The sequence below is a fragment of the Triticum dicoccoides genome, chromosome 2A (genome assembly GCF_002162155.2).
Source record: "Triticum dicoccoides isolate Atlit2015 ecotype Zavitan chromosome 2A, WEW_v2.0, whole genome shotgun sequence".
Taxonomy (NCBI): Eukaryota; Viridiplantae; Streptophyta; class Magnoliopsida; order Poales; family Poaceae; genus Triticum; species Triticum dicoccoides.
Window position 1 is genome coordinate 563,021,158 of NC_041382.1, and position 24,688 is coordinate 563,045,845.

The following is a 24,688-nucleotide window of genomic DNA, read 5'->3' on the forward strand; positions in this document are numbered from 1 at the left end:
TACTTGGGCGCCTCCTATGGCTTCTCCTCCCTCCCTCCCACCTATATATATGAGGAGGCGGCGCCTAGCACATAACAAACAATTGCCTAGCCATGTGCGGTGCCCCCCCTCCATAGTTTACACCCCCGGTCATATTCTTGCAGTGCTTAGGCGAAGCCCTGCGAGGATCACTTCACCATCACCGTCACCATGCTGTTGTGATGATGGAACTCATCTACTACCTCGACGTCTTGCTGGATCAAGAAGACAAGGGACATCGCCGAGCTGAATGTGTGCAGAACTCGGAGGTGCCATGCGCTCGGTACTTGATCGGTCGGAGCTAGAAGAAGTTCGACTACATCAACCGCGTTGTCAAACGCTTCCGTTTTGGTCTAGGAGGGTACATAGACACACTCTCCCCCTCTCGTTGCTATGCATCTCCTAGATAGATCTTGCGTGAGCGTAGGATTTTTTTTTGAAATTGCATGCTACGTTTCCCAACAGGATCCTCAGGTGCCAGCTCCTCAGCATTTCAACATAGGACCCCATGGTTTCTTCGAGTGGCCCTAGATCAAGTGAGGCCAAAAGCCTAAGCTTGGGGGAGTACGTATTTCCATCAACACTACATTCATGTTCACACGTTTCACTTCAGTTGCCGGTGTTCACACTTTTTCATTGTATTATCCATGCTAAATTTATTTTTTTGCTTTCTTCTGGTGTGTTTGAAAACTTTGAGAAAATCCAAAAATATTTCATGCTTCTTTTGATTTTTCTTTCTAGTTTAAATTTCTGTAGTACTAAAAAGAAAACCTAAAAATATTTCCTTGTTCTTCTTTTACTTGTTGGGAGCTTTCCCGTGTAAATAGTTTTTCTCATTTTTTTCTCCCCTTTTATTTGCGTGTTTAAGAAAAAAAACAAAAACTCCAAAAATATTTCAGTGTGTTTCTCTGAATTTCTTTTTCTTTCTTTTGAGTCATACCTAGGAGAAGACCACGATGAAAATTTTGAGTGGCTCTCATATGCATTATTGTTGATCTAACAGAGAGCCCATATTACCTTGTCTTCTCCTTTCGAATAAAATGTTTGCAGATTCTAGCTTAGTCCACGACACTCTTGCACTATTATTATTTTCATATCGTTCGGTCATGCAAGTGAAAGGCAATAATGACGATATCTGATGAACTGGCTGTGGCAGAGAGAAACGGGTGTGAACTCGACTTGTTCTGTTTTTGTAAATATGTTTAACCTAGTATCCATGATTTAGCCTATTATGATCAAACATGTTTGCAATGACAATTAGAGATTATAGTTTCTCATGCCATGCATAAGGATCTAGGAGTCGATAATGATTTATCTTAGATGTCAACATTGCGTTAAAATGATTGTGATGTAGTATGATGACATGGTATCCTCCTCTGAATGTTCGAGTGGCTTGACTTGGCACATGTTCATGCATGTAGTTGAATCAAAACCAACATATCCTCGATGATATTTATGTTCATGGTGTTCATATCCTACTCATGCTAGTATCCAATGTTACTTATGCATAATGCATGTTCATGACCGTTGTTGCTCTCTAGCTGGCCGCTTCTGAACCTATTTGCTAGCCTTCGCTTGTACTAATCAGGAATTCTGCTTGTGCATCAAAAACCTTGAACCCAAGTTATTCCAGATGAGTCCACCATACCTACCTATATATGGTATTACCCTGCCGTCCTAAGTAAATTTGCATGTGCCACCTCTAAAAACTTCAAATAAATATCCTTTTTATGTGCCTGGATCGTTCATAGAGCGACAGGAGGTAGTCAGTATCTTCCATGCTAAGCGGATTAATCTCATGATGAGTGTTTATTCACTCGTCATTGCACGAGAAAGGGGCGGTAATAGGGATTCCCAGCCCCGAATTGCAAAAAGAAAAGAGCTTACAAATAATCAAATAAAAACTCCTACGAAGTCATAACCTTTACTTTACCGCTTGGGAACCGTCACTAATGTGTTTAGCATGGGAGATACTGATAACTGATGGTCGTGAAGTAAACAAGAAGGGTGCACTACAAAAAAATACACTTCCTTGATGATACATGTTTGTCACAGTAGGTCATGTCTTCTGTCATGCATGTACATCCATGACGATTTTAGGATAGAATCAAGATAGTCATACCTGTGCTATCGTAGAAGTGTTCCATGACATTACCAAAATTATCATCACGGACGTATCCACTTCCATGACGATAAATGGTGCATCATGGAAGTGCTTTCGTCAAGGGTAACAGACACGTGGCATCCACCGTAACGAGTCGCCGTTAAGCTATCAGGTTCCGGTTTGGATCCGACAACCCGTTAACAGCCCGAACCAACGGGGATTTTCCAGATGTAAAATCATCATTGGCTGGAGAAAACACGTGTCGGCTCACCGTTGGGACAGATGTCATCCACTCATTGGACCGAAGGCACCTATGATACATCAACATGTGTCATGGCCCAACAGAGGACCATTCATGTGAAAAGGCCAGCATGTTTGACTTGGTTAAAAGGTAGCGGGCCGACCCATGGAAAGCCTATTAACGACCTGTTTGCATATAGCCCATTTACAGCATGCTAACCCAGGGCCCATTACGGCCTATCCGAATTAGGCCCAATAACGTCATCCGGGCCGTCCAATATGATTCCAGCCCGTTTTAACTTCCGGCCCATGTATGGCCCATGACGTCTTTCGGCCCATATGAGGCCCTTTGTAACTCTTGTCCCATCAACGGCCCGTGGTGAAACTGGCCCGTAAAGAATAGTGTATCACTTTATACCCATTAACGGCCCATTATTCCATTGGGCCATTTCCAGCCCATGTTATCTTTCAGCCTTCTCAGGGCCCATTTATTCTTGGGCTCATTTCCAGCATTCAGTTACTTAAGGCCCATTACTGTCCTTTTCTGCTTGTGGGCCAAATTCAGCCTGTGGTTACAGTTGGCCTGTTTGTGGCCCGTTAATACGTTGGGCCATTTTCATAGCGTCATCAAATCATGCCGATTAACAATGGCCTGTTATGGTCGGCCCATGAACGGGCGATTCCAACTTTAGCCTGTTCATGACCCATAATGCGGTTAGACCGAACCGATCGGTTCGGTGTTTCGGCTCCTTTTGAAATTCGGTTTTGTGATTCTCTTGACCGATTAGTCATCCAGAAAAACAATGACCGAGACTTCGGTTGACCGAGAAATCGGTCGGTCCTTGGTTATAAATACAAAGACCCGATTTTGGCTAAAAAGAAAGAAATCGGGAGACAAATATTGGAGAAGAAACATGCTGCAGGTGGATGGTAAGAGGAAAGTATTGGCCTCGACTGCGTGCAAGCCATGGACATTGTCCTCCATTGCCATGGGGAAGACATGGGAGCCGTCGGCCACCACTGGCGTGAGGGGGCCGCCGGCCGCCACTACAGCAGGGGCCATGGGGGCTGCCACCGCACATGACCCATGGGCGCAGAAGTGCAGACGACCGCCACTAGAAGGGATTGCCAAGGTAGGAAAAGGGAGGCGGCGGCGCGGCGCGATGTACGTTTGTCAAGCACCAAGCCCGGGGCATATTCTAGATAAGGTATGGAGGCTGCGTGTCTGCGTCTGCTTGTGCCGAGAAAAGGCTTGGAAAAAGCCTTGTGTAGATGATGGGCCATTAGACTGTCTAGTAGTAGTAATAACGTGGATGACTATTGGGCTGAGTTTACTGGGCCTTAATAAAATACAGTTAATTCGGGAGATTTGGTGCATAGAGTCCAATGACCAATTTCACCGAAGTACGATCGGTTTCTCACGTTCTCTAACCAAATGAAATACCGAAGCTTCGGTCCTTGGTTTTTTCGGCTTCGGTCTCAGTTTTTCGGCTCCGGTCTTTGGTTCTCGGTTTTTATGCCCACCCTATTCTTAGGGCCCATTTATTCTTGGACTAATTTCCAACATTCAGTTACTTACGGCCCGTTACTGTCCTTTTCTACTTGTGGGCCAAATTCAGCCCATGGTTATAGTCGGTCCATTTGTGGCCCGTTAATCCGTTGGGCCGTTTTCATAGCGTCATCAAATAAGGCCGATTAACAACGACCTGTTATGGTCAGCCAATGAACGGACAATTTCAACTCTAGCCTGTTTACGACCCATAATGCGGCCTGTTATTGGCCCATGTTTGGCCAATCGATCATACGTCCCGTAGAAGGCCCATTGATGATATGACCCATAGAAGGCCCATTGTTTCTACGACCCTTAGAAGGCCCATTGTTTCTATGGCCCGTAGGAGGCCCAGGGTCACTACAGTAAATATGTAGCCCATGGTTATTGTGGCCTAGTTTTAAAAAATAGTTTATTGCGGCCACTAGCAAACCACGGAAAAAACCGCACTGAATACAAGCAAACAAATAAACAAGACAACAAGGAAATAAATAAGCAAGAAACTTACGCTAGGCTATCATGACTATTACACATATTACATCCACTGGGCATCAAAGTTTGCCACGAGTGCAAATATAGGGAACAAAGCAGCATATCACATACACTGGTTGTCAAAGTTGGCGACCAGTGCAAATAAACGCCGCAGCAAAACAAGTCCAGAACTGAAACCACTTCAGAAGAGCTCAAGAAACAATATACTGGGTACCCATAATGCTGGCAAGATGCTTAGCAAGCTTATTAACTTTCTCTTATTTGGCACTTAAATCCTCCAACGCTTGCTATTGAACTAGAAAGTATGCATCTGAATTATGCAGGGACTTCCTCAGTCCTTCGGCTTCCTATCGCAGAACATCTGATCAATATCTTTCAACTTGAAGTTGAGACTCAAGAAGCTGAACTGATTTAGGCAACGATTTCGAAGAGCTGGTGCCAGCAGTAGTAGCCAGTAACTCAATCACTACATCAAGACAGGACTTTGGGGTTGTCTCAGTGTCTTCAATATAATTTTTATCAGCTTTCTTGGAGACCAATAGGGATGTCTCACTATCTTGAACCTTATCTGCATTACTTCCTTTACCATTTCATAATGGGGTACTCTTCTCCAATATTTTATCCGCATTCTAAAAGAGAAACAAACAGACACATCACAGGTTTACGATGTTGTATATGAAACTCATTTGGTTGAACCAATTCAGTAGTAAGGTGGATAGGATAACAACATGAAACAAACATATATCTATGTAGTATGGTCACTGTATGGTCTATATCATTCTAGTTTATGTTGCCAAATCAAGATAGAGACAGTTCAAATAATATCTATTGACAAAGCGGCATAGACAGAATATAAGTGTGGGAAACTACACAACAATAACAACACTTGTAATGTGCTTGGCATGAGAACATAACTGTTTATTCAATTGCAACTGAAATCAACATAGAGCAAGTTACAACAGGAAACACGTTAAAGAAATAGGTTTAAAACATACCTGTTACACCATTGGAGTTTCAATTGCATCCTTCAAATTTGAAATTAGTTGGTACGTAAATACAGTGATGCAAGAGCAAAGGAGTATGAACCATAGCTACGGAACCTGACATGAGAACAATTCTTCTGCTGCTTTAAGCATTGACTTGGGGTTCAGAGTGGTGGTCCTCGTGCTTTGGGCACTGCAGTTGCCTTACTAACTGCTCGTGTTTGGGTGCTCTGTGGTGGAGACGGTGTTGTGTCAACTGGAACTGGGCTAGTATCTGCTGGGGTTGGGGTTAGAAGGGGTGTAGCTGGTTCTCTGTCCAACTGGGTAGGGGTACAATCTGCGTGAGTCTGGGTTATGTGTGGTGGGGCTGGTTCTTGGGCAAGTACAACCGTGGTTCTATCTACATCGACATGTAGCACGATCTTTTGTGAAGACCGTGTTTTTACTGCCACAGATATTGCCATCACCCCCTCCAATTCAAATGGCTGATAAACAAGAAAAGTAATTAAATTTACAAACATTGTAAGATAGACAGGTGCAATGGATAGTAGGGAAGAAAACAGGGCATGAAATAATTCACATTTATGTTGTCTAACCAAACAGAATAGCATGACATAATTTCACATATATGATGGCTAATTAAACATGATAGCATGACACAATTTTACATGTATGTTGGCTAACTAAACATGATATAATGACATACTTCAAAATATGATGACTATGTAAACATGATGACATGATATAACTATACGATGTGTCTATTAAAGTGGTTGGCATGCCATAATTCACAAACATGCCGTTGATGGAAACATGATGGCATGATATAATTCATGGATAGAATGACATAATTCAAAATATGATGACTATGTAAACATGATGAGATGATATAACTATATTTTGTCTTTAGAAAATGGGTTGGCATGCCATAATTCAGATACATGCTATCTATGTAAACATCATGGCATGATATAATTCAAATATATGATTTATATACTAAGCAAGTGAGTAGAGGGCAATCGCATATATGATGTGTCAACTAAGGAGATGGCATTCAATATTGTGTATCTCTACTCCTAATGGAGCAGTTGGTACCCTGGTACTCCGGTTTTATTTTGGTACTCCGATTTTATTTTCTTCCCACCTCCCACCCCCTCCCACTAGTTTATTTTTGCCTCACTTCTCAGACAACGAAAAAAAATCTAAACATATCAGAACTTTCCATGCAGGTGCAAATTATTTAGTAATGTCTTTATCGGAAAGAATCAATCACGATCAATCTTTAAAACCTAATCTAAATTAATTAATCTTACCATAAGTCTATCAATCACATTAATTAATATTTCCATACATCATAAAAATTACATTAATCGAAATACCATATGTTGTGCAATCACTGCAGTCATTTCGTTCTTCTCATTTGCTCCCTGTTTTAGCGCGAGTGCTGAGATGGTAGGTGGACCACATAACAATAGCGCTCCATTCTCTTCGGCTGGCTTTCCTTCCCTAACTCCACATCTCCATATTCCTCCCATCCCCAACATTCACGCCTCCTCCTACCTGAAGCAATCCCATGCCACCATGGCCTCGAGCACATCCCTTCACATCGTCTCCACCGCCTCCTTCCAGCTCGTACTGCTCTAGTTTTCCTCGCCAACCTCGCTCCCCGACGGCGCCTCTCCTACCCTTCCACCCTTGCTAGGTCTCTCATGATGATTTTGCATCCAACCTCGTCGCCATTGCCGATCCCTTCACGCACTTATTCGATATCTACCTCCATGCTAGCGCCGAATTCACCACCTCCGATGATGGTACATGAGTTGTTCTCATCCGGTCTTGTCGCTTGCCTCCGGGAGGTCCCGTGCTCTTCTTCAAGGAGGACTCTGCATTCAAGGAAGGGGCCATCTTCAAAGCTGCCTGCCTGCTCAATGATGACACATTGTAGGAATGCCTTGGCTATCTCCTGGATGTAGTTGAAGTGTACTGCAAGCTGTCGAATGAGGTGTGCACGTTATGTTTGTGCTCAAAATTTTGACGATTCTATTGTCGGAAGCAGCCACGAAACCATGCGTCAACTTATGCCAACAATATATGCACAAAATTCATAGATTAATCTTAATAAATAATTGTTGTCCAAAATAAAAGTCGAATCTTGATTCATATATACATTTGCTTTTAGCACTAGTAGAAATACTATGATACTTGAGTACATGTGATGTTACGACTTTTGGGGCAACACGACATAAGGACGCGGCTCCGCTGACGTGCCCTTATGTTGGGAGCCGGATCCTCTAACGTACCGCATCCTGATGTTGGGCCCACTAACATGTGGACCAGGGCCCACATGTCATAGGCCCAACATCAAGGTGCGGAGGTCACAAGATACGGCTCCCAACATAAGTGCACCAACATTCGGAGATCACCACATAGCAGTATCAGTATGCTAGAATGCCCTTGTATATATTGTTGTTGTTCCCTTATCTAATGATGATATATTTTGACATCTTATTATGCATTACATTGTGGTAAACTCTTCTGACATGACCAGGAAATCAGAAGTTTGCACAAATTGGTTGCTGATGGAATTGATGCAAGAGATGGTTTTCCACATCATCTCGCTCCTGTTTTTCCTGCCAATCACGTTGTCATATTATTCAGGTTGGAGTTAAATAGCTCAACCTGTCTACCAGTTAACACATCTCTCAAAAGTTTGCACACATCAGTTGTTGATGGAATCAAAGCAAGAAATGGTTTTCCACATCATCTCAATTTAAGCATCATTTAAAAGTTAGTTGTTTTTTCTTTCTTGTCATCTTCAGTTCATCTCTGACATTGATATGCATTCAAACTACAATTAGATGTTAATGCACAATTATTCCTTTTCTAACAAACTTTTTTTTTCATTGTCCATGATACTTGAGAAAATCACTCGCAAGTTTTTGAGGGAACTCTAGTATTGACAAGAAATATAGAACTATGCAATTCACAAGTGAGGTAGCATCAAACTCTCCCTGAAAAACTTGTGCTCACAAATAGCAATAAAAATATGCTCTTTTGCACTTCTCATAAATCATTGTCAATGGATATTTTCCTGTTTAATCTACTAGGATTGAGTGGTATTTGTGCTAATGCTTATCTATTATGAAGAAAATTGTTCTGATTTTTTTTGCATCTTTAAGGTTCTAAAAACTGCAGTATCACTCAATGTACTTGGGCACATTTTTTTACTTTTCTGGGAAACCTGAGGAACACCTGGACATTCCCCGCAAGTCTTAGTTTGGTTCAAATATGGAGAAGATTTCAGCCTACCTAGATTTTGATATTGTTATGTTAATCTCATACATGAACTTCTATCAATTTCAGTGTAAGGACATACCCTTCAGAAATTATTCAGACTGCCATATCTACAGTTGATGTCATAAATTCCATAGCTCATGGTCAGAAGATCAATCCCTCTGTGCTCTGTTACAGGTCTTCGACACATTGAAATAGCTTGCTCACATTTTCCATCATGCTCGCCTAATAGAACGTAAAGAGAAGACTGATAATATCTTGAAATTAGTCTATCATACATTCATTTTCTAATTACAGGTTATGCACCCAAATGCTGAAGAAGTGATGATGTACTAATATGTGGCACTTCTGGGCAAAAGTTTATTCAGTACATGAGCCAAATATTAGGTACCTCGGCCTGGTAACGTGTATATTTTTAAGACAATTAAGTCGTATTGGAAGATGGAATGAGAAGATTAATTCTTTGAATATGTGATTGCAATAGAATGTAGCCAGGTCACACACACATAGACTTGGTTAGTTTGGCCTCTTTACATATGTCACTATTCACAATCTCTTTTTAGAATGCAACCAGGTCACACGGCCAGGTCTGCGCTGACCTATGTCTCTTCGCTATGCTGATGGCTCTCCAGAAAATCATCATCATTACGCCAGTCACCCAGCGAGGTACAAAATGACGTCTGCCACATCACTACGCCATGGCTCTCTGGAAATCATCTTTGCATCATTGCCTCTCTCCAAGCGTCTAGGTAAGTCGACCAATTCCATACGTTGTTTTCCATAGTTGAAATCTAACAAACCTTGAATTTCACCTACTGTTCATTTAATAGAACATACTGCTTTGCCCACAAGAAACATGAATCTATTTGCCTCACTAAACTGGTTATCTCTCTATTCGGTTTGAGTATGGATCAGTGGTTCTGAACAATATAAGGGAGCTGAAGAAAAAAATTGCATGGAGTAATGTTTCTGAACAATAACATAATCTCCTAGAAACGAATCAATCTGGGAAAGCACAATAAAGCCCTCGGAAGATGTTTTAACTATACCCAAACTGAATATGTAGCCTTTGCATGCACAATATGAGTGAATTATGTAGTGCTAAGAAGAGAGGTTAATTTTTATTTTCTGTTTATATATGTGAACTATGTATGGGTTTCTGCAGTTTTCATTAAAAAATCCTTTCGATAGCACATGTCAAAGCATCTTATGGAAGGATAGAAGTGGTTAAAGCATATGTCCAAGCTGTCAACCTATCTATCAGAAGTGAGCATTCAGATCTTCAATTGATACTCATACATGGAGGGATAGAAGTGGCTAAAGCACGGAAATGTTAGATCTAATGGAGAGCGACGCTTTGGTGCCTCCTTTTGTTCGTAATATATATTTCAATATTGCACATTTGACAAAGAAGATATATAAGTAAGTACTGATCACTCATTGGTTCCCAATTAAAACAATTAACTGATTTAGTGAGTAGCAAAATTGTATTAGGAAAGAACTGCACAAATGAGTCCCAAGCATTCCCCTAATAAATATCATAAGGTCTATTAGGAGCTTAATTTGTAACCATGTAATATTTAACAATTTTAGGTTGGGAGCTTAATTTGTAACATGTAATATGTACTCCCTCTATAGAGAAATATAAGAGCTTTTGGATCACTATATGTTCTAAAAGGTCTTATATTTGTTTACACAGGGAGTAACAATTAGCATTTCGTTAAGTTCTGTTGCAAGATATCTATCCAAGTAGATATACTGATAAGTACTCCCCCTGTAAGCAAATTTGTTTAGACGGGAAGTGTCATATGTCATGCAGTCCCTGTTATTTGATATTGTTGCCACAAATCTTTATTTCAATCTACAACTTTTTGTTTAAAATAAGCAAATTTTGGTTTCTACCAAAATAATTAGACAAAACAAGATACCAATTATAGGCACCATATTGATGCCCGTGACATGTTGATCCACAAAATTAATTAGCTCAGAGTTATCTCTGGCATGCGATGGTGAAGTTAGAAAACACACTACACAACATTCGAGGACAGTAGGACAGAAATATAACCTAGGAAGTGATGAGGACATGACTACCTTGGATACGACCAAAAATATTGCATACATGTATATTTGTGAGGTGATTTCTAATGCAAACTATGCAATAATTTATTTAAGTCATCCAGGACAAAAATACTTCACAAACTTTTGTGCCATGTCTAATTGCAGGTGTATGGGTGATACGTCTCCAACGTATCTATAATTTTTGATTGCTCCATGCTATATTATCTTCTGTTTTGGACATTATTGGGCTTTATTATCCACTTTTATATTATTTTTTGGACTAACCTATTAACCGGAGGCCAAACCCAGAATTGCTGTTTTTTTGCCTATTTTAGGGTTTCGAAGAAAAGGAATATCAAACGGAGTCCAAACGGAATGAAACCTTCAGGAACATGATTTTCGGAACGAACAAGATCTAGGAGACTTGGACCCTACGTCAAGCAACCAACAGGGAAGCCATGAGGTAGGGGGGCGCGCCTACCCCCCCAGGCGCGCCCTCCACCCTCGTGGGCCCCCTGTTGCTCCACGGACGTACTCCTTCCTCCTATATATACCTACATACCCTCAAACTACCAGATATAGAGCCAAAACCCTAATTCCACCATCGTAACTTTCTGTATCCACGAGATCCCATCTTGGGGCCTGTCCCGGAGCTCCGCTGGAGGGGGCATCGATCACGGAGGGCTTCTACATCAACACCATAGCCTCTCTGATGAAGTGTGAGTAGTTTACCTCAGACCTTCGGGTCCATAGTTATTAGCTAGATGGCTTCTTCTCTCTTTTTGGATCTCAATACAAAGTTCTCCCCCTCTCTTATGGAGATCTATTCGATGTAATCTTCTTTTGCAGTGTGTTTGTTGAGACCGATGAATTGTGGGTTTATGATCAAGTTTATCTATGAACAATATTTGAATCTTCTCTGAATTATTTTATGTATGATTGGTTATCTTTGCAAGTCTCTTCGAATTATCAGTTTGGTTTGGCCTACTAGATTGATCTTTCTTGCAATGGGAGAAGTGCTTAGCTTTGGGTTCAATCTTGCGGTGTCCTTTCCAAGTGACAGTAGGGGCAGCAAGGCACGCATTGTATTGTTGCCATCAAGGATAACAAGATGGGGTTTTCATCATATTGCATGAGTTTATCCCTCTACATCATGTCATCTTGCTTAAAGCGCTACTCTGTTCTTATGAACTTAATACTCTGGATGCTTGCTGGATAGCGGTCGATGTGTGTAGTAATAGTAGTAGATGCAGGCAGGAGTCGGTCTACTTGTCTCGGACGTGATGCCTATATACATGATCATACCTAGATATTCTCATAACTATGCTCAATTCTGTCAATTGCTCAACAGTAATTTGTTCACCCACCGTAAAATACTTATGCTTTAGAGAGAAGCCACTAGTGAATCCTATGCCCCCCGGGTATATCTTCATCATATTAATCTTCCAATACTTAGTTACTTTCATTGCCTTTTATTTTACTTTGCATCTTTATCATAAAAATACCAAAAATATTACCTTATCATATCTATCAGATCTCACTCTCGTAAGTGATCGTGTTGTTTTTTTGCCTATTTTAGGATTTTGAAGAAAAGGAATATCAAACGGAGTCCAAATGGAATGAAACCTTCGGGAACGTGATTTTCGGAACAAACAAGATCCAGGAGACTTGGACCCTACGTCAAGCAACCAACAAGGAAGCCACGAGGTAGGGGGCGCGCCTACCCCCCCAGGCGCACCCTCCACCCTCGTGGGCCCCCTTTTGCTCCATCGACGTACTCCTTCCTCCTATATATACCTACGTACTCCAAACTACCAGATACAGAGCCAAAACCCTAATTCCACCGCCGTAACTTTCTATATCCATGAGATCCCATCTTGGGGCCTGTTCTGGAGCTCCGCCGGAGGGGACATCGATCACGTAGGGCTTATACATCAACACCATAGCCTCTCCGATGAAGTGTGAGTAGTTTACCTCAGACCTTCGGGTCCATAGTTATTAGCTAGATGGCTTCTTCTCTCTTTTTGGATCTCAATACAAAGTTCTCCCCCTCTCTTGTGGAGATCTATTCGATGTAATCTTCTTTTGTGGTGTGTTTGTTGAGACCGATGAATTGTGGGTTTATGATCAAGTTTATCTATGAACAATATTTGAATCTTCTCTGAATTATTTTATGTATGATTGGTTATCTTTGCAAGTCTCTTCGAATTATCAGTTTGGTTTGGTCTACTAGATTGATCTTTCTTGCAATGGGAGAAGTGCTTAGCTTTGGGTTCAATCTTGTGGTGTCCTTTCTCAGTGACAGTAGGGGCAACAAGGCACGTATTGTATTGTTGCCATCGAGGATAACAAGATGGGGTTTTCATCATATTGCATGAGTTTATCCCTCTACATCATGTCATCTTGCTTAAAGCGTTACTCTGTTCTTATGAACTTAATACTCTAGATGCATGCTGGATAGCGGTCGATGTGTGGAGTAATAGTAGTAGATGCAGGCAGGAGTCGGTCTACTTGTCTCGGACGTTATGCCTATATACATGATCATACCTAGATATTCTCATAACTATGCTCAATTCTGTCAATTGCTCAACAGTAATTTGTTCACCCACCGTAAAATACTTATGCTTTCGAGAGAAGCCACTAGTGAAACCTATGGCCCCCGAGTCTATCTTCATCATATTAATCTTCCAATACTTAGTTAGTTTCATTGCCTTTTATTTTACTTTGCATCTTTATCATAAAAATACAAAAAATATTATCTTATCATATCTATCAGATCTCACTCTCATAAGTGATCGTGTAGGGATTGACAACCCCTTATCGCGTTGGTTGCGAGGATTTATTTGTTTTGTGTAGGTGCGAGGGACTGACGCGTAGCCTCCTACTGGATTGATACATTGGTTCTCAAAAACTGAGGGAAATACTTATGCTAGTTTGCTGCACCACCCTTTCCTCTTCAAGGGAAAACCAACGCAAGTGCTCAATAGGTAGCAAGAAGGATTTCTGGCGCCGTTGCCGGGGAGGTCTACGCAAATGTCAACATAAAAAGTACCCATCACGAACCCTTATCTCCCGCATTACATTATTTTCCATTTGCCTCTCGTTTTCCTCTCCCCCCACTTCATCCTTGCCGTTTTATTCGCCCTCTCTCTATCTATCCTCCCTCTCTTTCTCTATTTGCCTCTTTTTGCTCGTTCCTTGTTTGCCTGTGTGTTGGATTGCTTGTTTGTCACGATGGCTCAAGATAACACTAAATTGTGTGACTTTACCAATACCAACAACAATGAGTTTATTAGCACTCCGATTGCTCCTCTTACCGATGCTGAATCTTGTGAAATTAATGCTGCCTTGTTGAATCTTGTCATGAAAGATCCGTTTTCCGGCCTTCCTAGTGAAGATGCCACTACCCATCTAAATAGCTTCGTTGATTTGTGTGATATGCAAAAGAAGAAATATGTTGATAATGATATTGTTAAATTGAAGCTATTTCCTTTTTCGCTTAGAGGTCATGCTAAAGCTTGGTTTTCGTCTTTGCCTAAAAATAGTATTGATTCTTGGAACAAGTGCAAAGATGCTTTTATCTCTAAGTATTTTCCTCCCGCTAAGATTATCTCTCTTAGAAACGATATTATGAATTTTAAGCAACTTGATCATGAACATGTTGCACAAGCTTGGGAGAGGATGAAATTAATGATACGTAATTGCCCAACACATGGTTTGAATTTGTGGATGATTATACAATTTTTTTTATGCCGGATTGAATTTTGCTTCTAGAAATCTTTTAGATTCGGCCATGGGAGGTACTTTTATGGAAATCACTTTAGGAGAAGCTACTAAACTCCTAGATAATATTATGGTTAATTATTCTCAATGGCACACTGAAAGATCTACTAATAAGAAAGTGCATGCGATAGAAGAAATTAATGTTTTGAGTGGTAAGATGGATGAACTTATGAAATTATTTGCTAACAAAAGTGTTTCGTCTGATCCTAATGATATGCCTTTGTCTACTTTGATTGAGAATAATAATGAATCTTTGGATGTGGATTTTGTTGGTAGGAATAATTTTGGTAACAACGCGTATAGAGGAAACTTCAATCCTAGGCCGTATCCTAGTAATTGCTCTAATAATTATGGTAATTCCTACATCAATTCTTATGGAAATTATAATAAGATGCCCTCTGATTTTGAATCTAATATTAAAGAATTTGTTACATCGCAAAAGAACTTTAATGCTTTGATTGAAGAAAAACTGCTTAAGATGATGAGTTGGCTAGGAACATTGATAGAATTTCTCTTGATGTTGATTCTTTGAAACTTAGATCTATTCCACATAAGCATGATATCAATGAGTCTCTCAAAGCCATGAGAATTTCCATTGATGAGTGCAAAGAAAGAACCGCTAGGATGCGTGCTAAGAAATGTTCCTTTATAAGAGTGTGTTCTTCTAGTTTCCATGATAATAAAGATGAAGATCTAATAGTTATTGATGTGTCCCCTATTAAATCTTTGTTTTGCAATATGAATCTTGATAATGATGGGACTGAATATGATCCACCTTTACCTAGAAGGCGTTCCAAAAATTCAGAGTTTTTAGATCTTGATGCTAAATTTGATAAAAGTGGGATTGAAGAGATCAAAACTCTAGGTGTTAATGAACCCACTATTTTTGATTTCAAGGAATTTAATTATGATAATTGCTCTTTGATAGATTGTATTTCCTTGTTGCAATCTGTGCTAAATTCTCCTCATGCTTATAGTCAAAATAAAGCTTTTACCAAACATATCGTTGATGCTTTGATGCAATCTTATGAAGAAAAACTTGAGTTGGAAGTTTCTATCCCTAGAAAACTTTATGATGAGTGGGAACCAACTATTAAAATTAAAATTAAAGATCATGAATGCTATGCTTTGTGTGATTTGGGTGCTAGTGTTTCCACGATTCCAAAGACTTTGTGTGATTTGTTAGGTTTCCGTGATTTTGATGATTTCTCTTTAAACTTGCACCTTGTGGATTCCACTATTAAGAAACCTATGGGAAGAATTAATGATGTTCTTATTGTTGCAAATAGGAATTATGTGCCCGTATATTTTATCATTCTTGTTATTGATTGCAATCCTTCATGTCCTATTATTCTTGGTAGACCTTTCCTTAGAACGATTGGTGCAATTATTGATATGAAGGAAGGAAATATTAGATTCCAATTTCCGTTAAGGAAAGGCATGGAACACTTTCCTAGAAAGAAAATTAAATTACCTTATGAATCTATTATGAGAGCCACTTATGGATTGCCTACCAAATATGGCAACACCTAGATCTATCCTTGCTTTTTATGCCTAGCTAGGGGCGTTAAACGATAGCGCTTGTTGGGAGGAAACCCAATTTTATTTTTATTCCTTGATTTTGGCTCCTTTTTAGTAATAAATAATTTATCTAGCCTATGTTTTGGTTGTGTTTTTTGTGTTTAATTAGTGTTTGTGCAAGTAGAACCGTTGGGAAGACTTGGGGAAAGTCTTGTTAATCTTGCTTAAAAAACAGAAACTTTAGCGCTCACGAGAGCTGCTGCCATTTTTATTTGGAAAGTGATATTTAGTTAATTATTGTTGCAGATGATTAATAGATAAATTCCTCACGTCCAAAAATTTATTTTAGAATTTTGGGGTTCCATATCTTGCGCTATCTACAGATTACTACAGACTATTCTGTTTTTGATAGATTCTGTTTTTCATGTGTTGTTTGCTTATTTTGATGAATCTATGGCTAGTAAAATAGTTTATAAACCATAGATAAGTTGGAATACAGTAGTTTTAACACCAATATAAATAAAGAATGAGTTCATTACAGTACCTTGAAGTGGTCTTTTGTTTTCTTTCGCTAACGGAGCTCATAAGATTTTCTACTTTAAGTTTTGTGTTGTGAAGTTTTCAAGTTTTGGGTAAGGATTTGATGGATTATGGAACAAGGAGTGGAAAGATCCTAAGCTTGGGGATGCCCATGGCACCCCAATATAATCTAAGGACACCAAAAAGCCAAATCTTGGGGATGCCCCGGAAGGCATCCCCTCTTTCGTCTACTTCTATCGGTAACTTTACTTGGAGCTATATTTTTATTCACCACATGATATGTGTTTTGCTTGGAGCGTCTTGTATGATTTGAGTCTTTTCTTTTTAGTTTACCACAATCATCCTTGCTGTCAGTGGCGGAGTGTGAATCAAATATTAGGAGGGGCCAAATGAGTGTATATGGCATAGAAAAGGCTAGGATGATCAGAGATGCCGGGAGATTAGTAGAGCAATTAGCAGATAAGTAAGTGTATTTGGTAAATTTTCCTTTTGGAAGGGGGGGGGGGGCAGGGCCCGGAATTGTCCCCACTATGCTCCGCCATTGCTTTTTGTACACACCTTTTGAGAGAGACACACATGATTCGGAAATTATTAGAATACTCTATGTGCTTCACTTATATATTTTGAGTTATATAGTTTTGTTGTAGTACTTCACTTATATCTTTTAGAGCATGGTGGTGGATTTGTTTTATAGAAACTATTAATCTCTCATGCTTCACTTAGATTTTTTTGAGAGTCTTAAATAGCATGGTAATTTGCTTAAATAATCCTAATATGCTAGGTATACAAGATTAATAATAAAATTCTCTTATGGGTGTGTTGAATACTATGAGAAGTTTGTAACTTGATAATTGTTTTGAGATATGGAGATGGTGATATTAAAGTTGTGCTAGTTGAGTAGTTTTGAATTTGAGAAATACTTGTGTTAAAAGTTTGTGATTCCCGTAGCATGCACGTATGGTGAACCGTTATGTGATGAAGTCAGAGCATGATTTATTTATTGATTGTCTTCCTTATGAGTGGCGGTCGGGGACGAGCGATGGTCTTTTCCTACCAATCTATCCCCCTAGGAGCATGCGCGTAATACTTCTCTTTGATAATTAATATTTTTTCAATAAGTATGTGAGTTCTTTATGACTAATATTGAGTCCATGGATTATACGCACTCTCACCCTTCCACCATTGTTAGCCTCTCTAATACCGCGCACCTTTCGCCGGTATCATACACCCACCATATAACTTCCTCAAAACAGCCACCATACCTACCTATCATGGCATTTCCATAGCCATTCCGAGATATATTGCCATGCAACTTTCCACCATTCCGTTTATTATGACATGCTCCATCATTGTCATATTGCTTTGCATGATCATGTAGTTGACATCGTATTTGTGGCAAAGCCACTATTCATAATTCTTTCATACATGTCACTCATGAGTCATTGCATATCCCGGTACACCACCGGAAGAATTAATATAGAGTCATATCTTGTTCTAAGTATCGAGTTGTAATTCTTGACTTGTAAGAAAATAAAAGTGTGACGATCATCATTATTAGAGCATTGTCCCAAGTGAGGAAAGGATGATGGAGACTATGATTCCCCCACAAGTCGGGATGAGACTCCGGATGAAAAAAAGAGGCCAAAGAAGCCCAAATAAAAAAAATGAGAGAAAAAGAGAGAAGGGACAATGTTTCTATCCTTTTACCACACTTGTGCTTCAAAGTAGCACCATGATCTTCATGATAGAGAGTCTCCTATGTTATCACTTTCATATACTTGTGGGAATTTTTTTTCATTATAGAACTTGGCTTGCATATTCGAATGATGGGCTTCCTCAAAATGCCCTAGGTCTTCGTGAGCAAGCAAGTTGGATGCATACCCACTTAGTTTCTTTTTGAGCTTTCATATACTTATAGCTATAGTGCATCCGTTGCATGGCAATCCCTACTCACTCACATTGATATCTATTGATGGGCATCTCCATAACCCGTTGATACGCCTAGTTGATGTGAGACTATCTTCTCCCTTTTGTCTCCTCCACAACCACCATTCTATTCCACCTAAAGTGCTATGTCCATGGCTCACGCTCATGTATTGCGTGAAGATTGAAAAAGTTTGAGAATGTCTAAAGTATGAAACAATTGCTTGGCTTGTCATCGGGGTTGTGCATGATTTAAATACTTTATGTGGTGAAGATAGAGCATAGCCAGACTATATGATTTTGTAGGGATAACTTTCTTTGGCCATGTTATTTTGAGAAGACATAATTGCTTAGTTAGTATGCTTGAAGTATTATTATTTCTATGTCAATATTAAACTTTTGTCTTGAATCTTTCGGATCTGAATATTCACACCACAATTAAGAAGAATTACATTGAAATTATGCCAAGTAGCATTCCACATCAAAAATTCTATTTTTATCATTTACCTACTCGAGGACGAGTAGGAATTAAGCTTGGGGATGCTTGATACGTCTCCAACGTATCTATAATTTTTGATTGCTCCATGCTATATTATCTTCTGTTTTGGACATTATTGGGCTTTATTATCCACTTTTATATTATTTTTGGGACTAACCTATTAACCGTAGGACCAACCCAGAATTGTTGTTTTTTTGCCTATTTTAGGATTTTGAAGAAAAGGAATATCAAACGGAGTCCAAATGGAATGAAACCTTCGGGAACGTGATTTTCGTAACAAACAAGATCCAGGAGACTTTGACCCTACGTCAAGCAACCAACAAGGAAGCCACGAGGTAGGGGGCGCGCCTACCCCCCAGGCGCACCCTCCACCCTCGTGGGCCCCCTTTTGCTCCATCGACGTACTCCTTCCTCCTATATATACCTACGTACTCCAAACTACCAGATACAGAGCCAAAACCCTAATTCCACCGCCGTAACTTTCTATATCCACGAGATCCCATCTTGGGGCCTGTTCTGGAGCTCCGCCGGAGGGGACATCGATCACGTAGGGCTTATACATCAACACCATAGCCTCTCCAATGAAGTGTGAGTAGTTTACCTCAGACCTTCGGGTCCATAGTTATTAGCTAGATGGCTTCTTCTCTCTTTTTGGATCTCAATACAAAGTTCTCCCCCTCTCTTGTGGAGATCTATTCGATGTAATCTTCTTTTGTGGTGTGTTTGTTGAGACCAATGAATTGTGGGTTTATGATCAAGTTTATCTATGAACAATATTTGAATCTTCTCTGAATTATTTTATGTATGATTGGTTATCTTTGCAAGTCTCTTCGAATTATCAGTTTGGTTTGGCCTACTAGATTGATCTTTCTTGCAATGGGAGAAGTGCTTAGCTTTGGGTTCAATCTTGCGGTGTCCTTTCCAAGTGACAGTAGGGGCAGCAAGGCACGCATTGTATTGTTGCCATCAAGGATAACAAGATGGGGTTTTCATCATATTGCATGAGTTTATCCCTCTACATCATGTCATCTTGCTTAAAGCGCTACTCTGTTCTTATGAACTTAATACTCTGGATGCTTGCTGGATAGCGGTCGATGTGTGTAGTAATAGTAGTAGATGCAGGCAGGAGTCGGTCTACTTGTCTCGGACGTGATGCCTATATACATGATCATACCTAGATATTCTCATAACTATGCTCAATTCTGTCAATTGCTCAACAGTAATTTGTTCACCCACCGTAAAATACTTATGCTTTAGAGAGAAGCCACTAGTGAATCCTATGCCCCCCGGGTATATCTTCATCATATTAATCTTCCAATACTTAGTTACTTTCATTGCCTTTTATTTTACTTTGCATCTTTATCATAAAAATACCAAAAATATTACCTTATCATATCTATCAGATCTCACTCTCGTAAGTGACATTGTAGGGATTGACAACCCCTTATCGCGTTGGTTGCGAGGATTTATTTGTTTTGTGTAGGTGCAAGGGACTGGCGCGTAGCCTCCTACTGGATTGATACCTTGGTTCTCAAAAACTGAGGGAAATACTTACGCTACTTTGCTGCACCACCCTTTCCTCTTCAAGAGAAAACCAACCCAAGTGCTCAAGAGGTAGCAATGGGAAATTTGTAATATCCACATATGAAGATAAGGGAGAAAGAGATGTTTACTTGTTGTTGACAAAGTTCTCTGACGTCACTTTTGGCCCAAGAGAAGATAGAGTCCAAGTCTCTCACGTTCTGGACTCAGATTCGGATTGCACAGACATAACTGACTCAAAATGTCAATAACTTTTTCATCTAGAGTCCGAATTGGGTGATTCTTTTTTTGTTGGAAAATAGATTTCGTGAAATTTCCAACCCAAGTGGATTCACCTTCAAATTCGTCCAGAGCATTGAGTTATGGATGAAACAATCTAATGCTGCAGCAGAATCCAAGTCAAACTACAAGTCCAAAGGTGTTACGTCACCCCCACTTGGGCCCATTGGCCTTGTACAACCTAGGGTTATTTTTAGGCTGCCTTGGGACGTCCTCCCACCTCCTTGGCAGCCACCCCTTGATCCTACATAAGTTGAACCATCTAGTAGCTTTTTCCTTGGGATTTGTTTAGTTAAAAGTTAGCCATTGCAACTTCGTGTACTTCATTTGTGTCCAACGACCAGACCAAGACCGCTTTTGGATCCCCATCTTTATCAATACTTCATCCATATTTGAAATATTTAGATTGCTTTTATCATATTATTGCTTGTTCTTCGATTGCATGTAGGAATAGACCTTCGTGGTCAGGCTGATCGTGCTTCCAGCATCGTTAGTAACCTCTGGAGATTGGTTTAGCGATTGCTAAGGCGCAACGTCGTGCACGTTTGTAGTCGGATCGCCAAAGTTGTCTCCACCAAATCGATAGTTATCATCTGATCGAAAGATTGGGACAAGCTCGCCTCTATCAAGAAGCTAATTGAGATGAGGACAACTGGGTTGGCAGCATCAACAGACGAGTAGGGTGGGTGGCATTAGAAGGGGCGAACTTGAGTGTTTGTGGTGTCAATCCTTCAGTGGCCGCCGCACTCAGAGAAGGTGGTGATGCTATGGTGAGTAGAAGGTCGCGTCACCGTGGCGTTCCTACCGGCGCGATGGTGTGCACTCCTTGGCACTAGGAATCGGTTGGGACAGCCTCGTCATGGAGATTGATGGTGTGACATCGCGACTATGCTTGCACAACTCAGCTGGGGTAGAAGATAGGGCTCGATGACGAGTGTGTTGTCCCTCCTTGCCATGCCCCAGAACTGTGTCCTAGGTCATCCAACCCACATACAAACGAGTCGGCTACGTGTCCAACACTAACGGATAGCTAATATCCCTACTGCACCTCCCGGTCAAATCTCATTGCCCTTGATGCCAGACCGGCGGATGCATGGGCTCGGTGCTGAGGCGACAACAAGTGAGGTTGTCGGGGAGAAAAGGAGGCGGGAAGAAGAGGGGGTGGGTGACGCCATGGAGGGGAGGAGAGGCAGCAGGGAGAGGAGAGTGTGAGCTTCGCCTTGGCGTGGAGCAGAGGTGTCGGGGAGAGATGGCGGCGACAACGCTATGGTGGGGGGATGAGATGTGGCAGCGCCCGGTGGCTCGCTGGCTATGTGAGGAGAGCAGGAGGAGGTTGTGGGGTGAGTGAGTGAGAGGAGTGAACTTTGTCCTTAAATAAAAGGAGAAATGAGCAGTTGCTGTGAGGTGACATAAGTGTCACATAGCCTAGCAAGTCATTTTTAGAGAGAAGACCATCCAAGTGACCTATAGGTAGCCCCTACAGTTTATTGCTTACGAATATCGGGATGCGGATCACATGGTATTATGCAAATGAAGATAAAGACAACATTCCTCACATTATTGTACGCAAGTAAATGTTAGTTTGTAATAGAAAAACAACTAATCATTGCCCTCTATGTACACATCGTTCAGTTAGATTTTTATGAACTTACATCGCAAGTGAAGTGGACTTGAATTGCTTTTTGATTGCTATGGGTTATCACTTCTATACATGTATTATGCTTATATATGTAACCAGGAAAAAATCTATGGCCCGTGGCAATGCACATGCATTCTACCAGTATGATTTAAAAACTAAGCATTGCAATACAACATATGCATGATATGAGTAATATAACCCTGCCAAGTTTGAGCATACACCTCAGGAGGATAATAGGACTGTTCATCTGCCTCTGAATCCTCCTCTGAGGAGCTATCTGTAACCAGCAAGATATCTGCTTCAGCAGGTAGCATTGTCTGCTCTGAAGACCTTGTTTTCACTCCAGATTTCTCCATCACCAATTCAAATGGCTGATGCACAGGAAGAGCATTTGAATATACAAACATTGTCGACAAATGAAATGAGAAATACAAAAAAGGACGACATGATATAATTCACATATATGACGCTTGGCTAATTCACATATATGACATGGCATTGCATAATTCACATATATAATGCCTTGCAACAAAATAGCATTGCATAATTCACATATATAATGTCTTGCAACAAGATGGCATTACATAATTCACATATATGGTAATTAGACACTAAACTAAGCAAATGACATAGCAATGCAAGACACCGTATGCATGATATGAGCAACATAACCGTGCCAAGTTAGAGCATGCACCTCGGGGGTGGGGGGGGGATAGGACTGGTCATCTGTCTCTGAATCCTCCTCTGAGGAGCTATCCGTAACCAGCAAGACATGCGCTTCGTTAGATAGCATTGTCTTCTCTGAAGACCTTGTTTACACTCTAGATTTTTCCATGACCGTGTCGAATGGCTGATGCACAGGAAGACAAGTGGATATTAAAATTCCTACGGTTTTTCTTTCAAGGATACACTAAAGGAACAAATCCTACAATTTTCCTTTGCTCCATTCCTTTGAACGAAATGCATGAATAGTAGTACCATAGGAAACTTTCCAATGCCTATGTTTTTCCTTCACTTTTCCTTTCAAGCACTGGCGATTCTAGTAGGCAGACTTGAACAGGGAAAAGCCTACACTTAAAAAAATGTTTTTGTGCTACTTCTACTACTTTGGACCCAGGCCACTGCCCTACTAGCTCAACTGCCAGGCCCATATACAAATGCACAGCTCAAATGCGCAGAGATAAATAATGATGGCGTTCAAGAGAGTCCATCAAAGATAGCTAAGTTGCCTGATACCTCATTGCTTGTCATATAGTAGGAGAAAGTAATCGTATTTCCCGTTACTCCGTGTGCTCAGTGGATAATATATATATATAACATGTAGAGTAAAAAATAGATGCAACAAGTGTACAACCTCTTTGGCGAAGCCATGTCGATCTCAGTGTGATTAGGTTGGTCGGTGAGGATGCTCTGGCTGATTTGGTTGTCAGAGGAGGGGAAGAAGATCTTAGGCGTCTGAAGATGGAGCTCGGGGTACTTCTCCGCTGTGATGGAGGGTTTTGTCATTGGAGCAGCTCCGGTGAGTTGCACAAAGGCGAGGCTGAAGCATGACAAGAGAGACAACATTAACCTGAGTAGAATTCTAATAGCATTTCCAATAGATGACGTAAAATACATAGCCACAAAGTGCTAGATGTAAAATACATCAGCTGCTCATCTCTGAACTTAACTGTTGACACTGAATTTAACTGTCAAAACTGAATTTAACTATCAAAACTAATTTTTGCTGTTGAAACTGAATTTAACTATCGAAACTGAATTTTGCTGTCGAAACTGAATTTTACTGTCTAAACTGAACACACTAGTAGCAGAAAAGCAGTAGCAGCGCCCGGAGCAGCAGCGCATGCGAGAGCCAGGGCAGCTGGTCGTGTAGCAACATCTCGGGTAGCAGCAAAAGGGGCTCGAGCAAGAGCAGTATCTGTTGCTCGTGCAGCAACATCGCACACAAGAGTAGAGCAGCAGGCAGGGTGAGGCTACATGTCAGTCGACTGACTTTTTCATCTCTGATTAGTCGATTTTCCAACCGTTGGATACGAAATCAAGGGCCTGTAGTTCATCTTCAACCTCCACCCCCTGAGCCGCCAGCCACCACCGGCCAAACCATTGGCCCCCGCCGCCCGCGGCCGGTGGCGCTTCCGCGCCGCCTCGCCACCCTGCTCGCCCCGAAACCACTCCCCATCGCCGGTCCGCCGCCACCCCAACCATCCTTCTAGCCCCCCCCCCG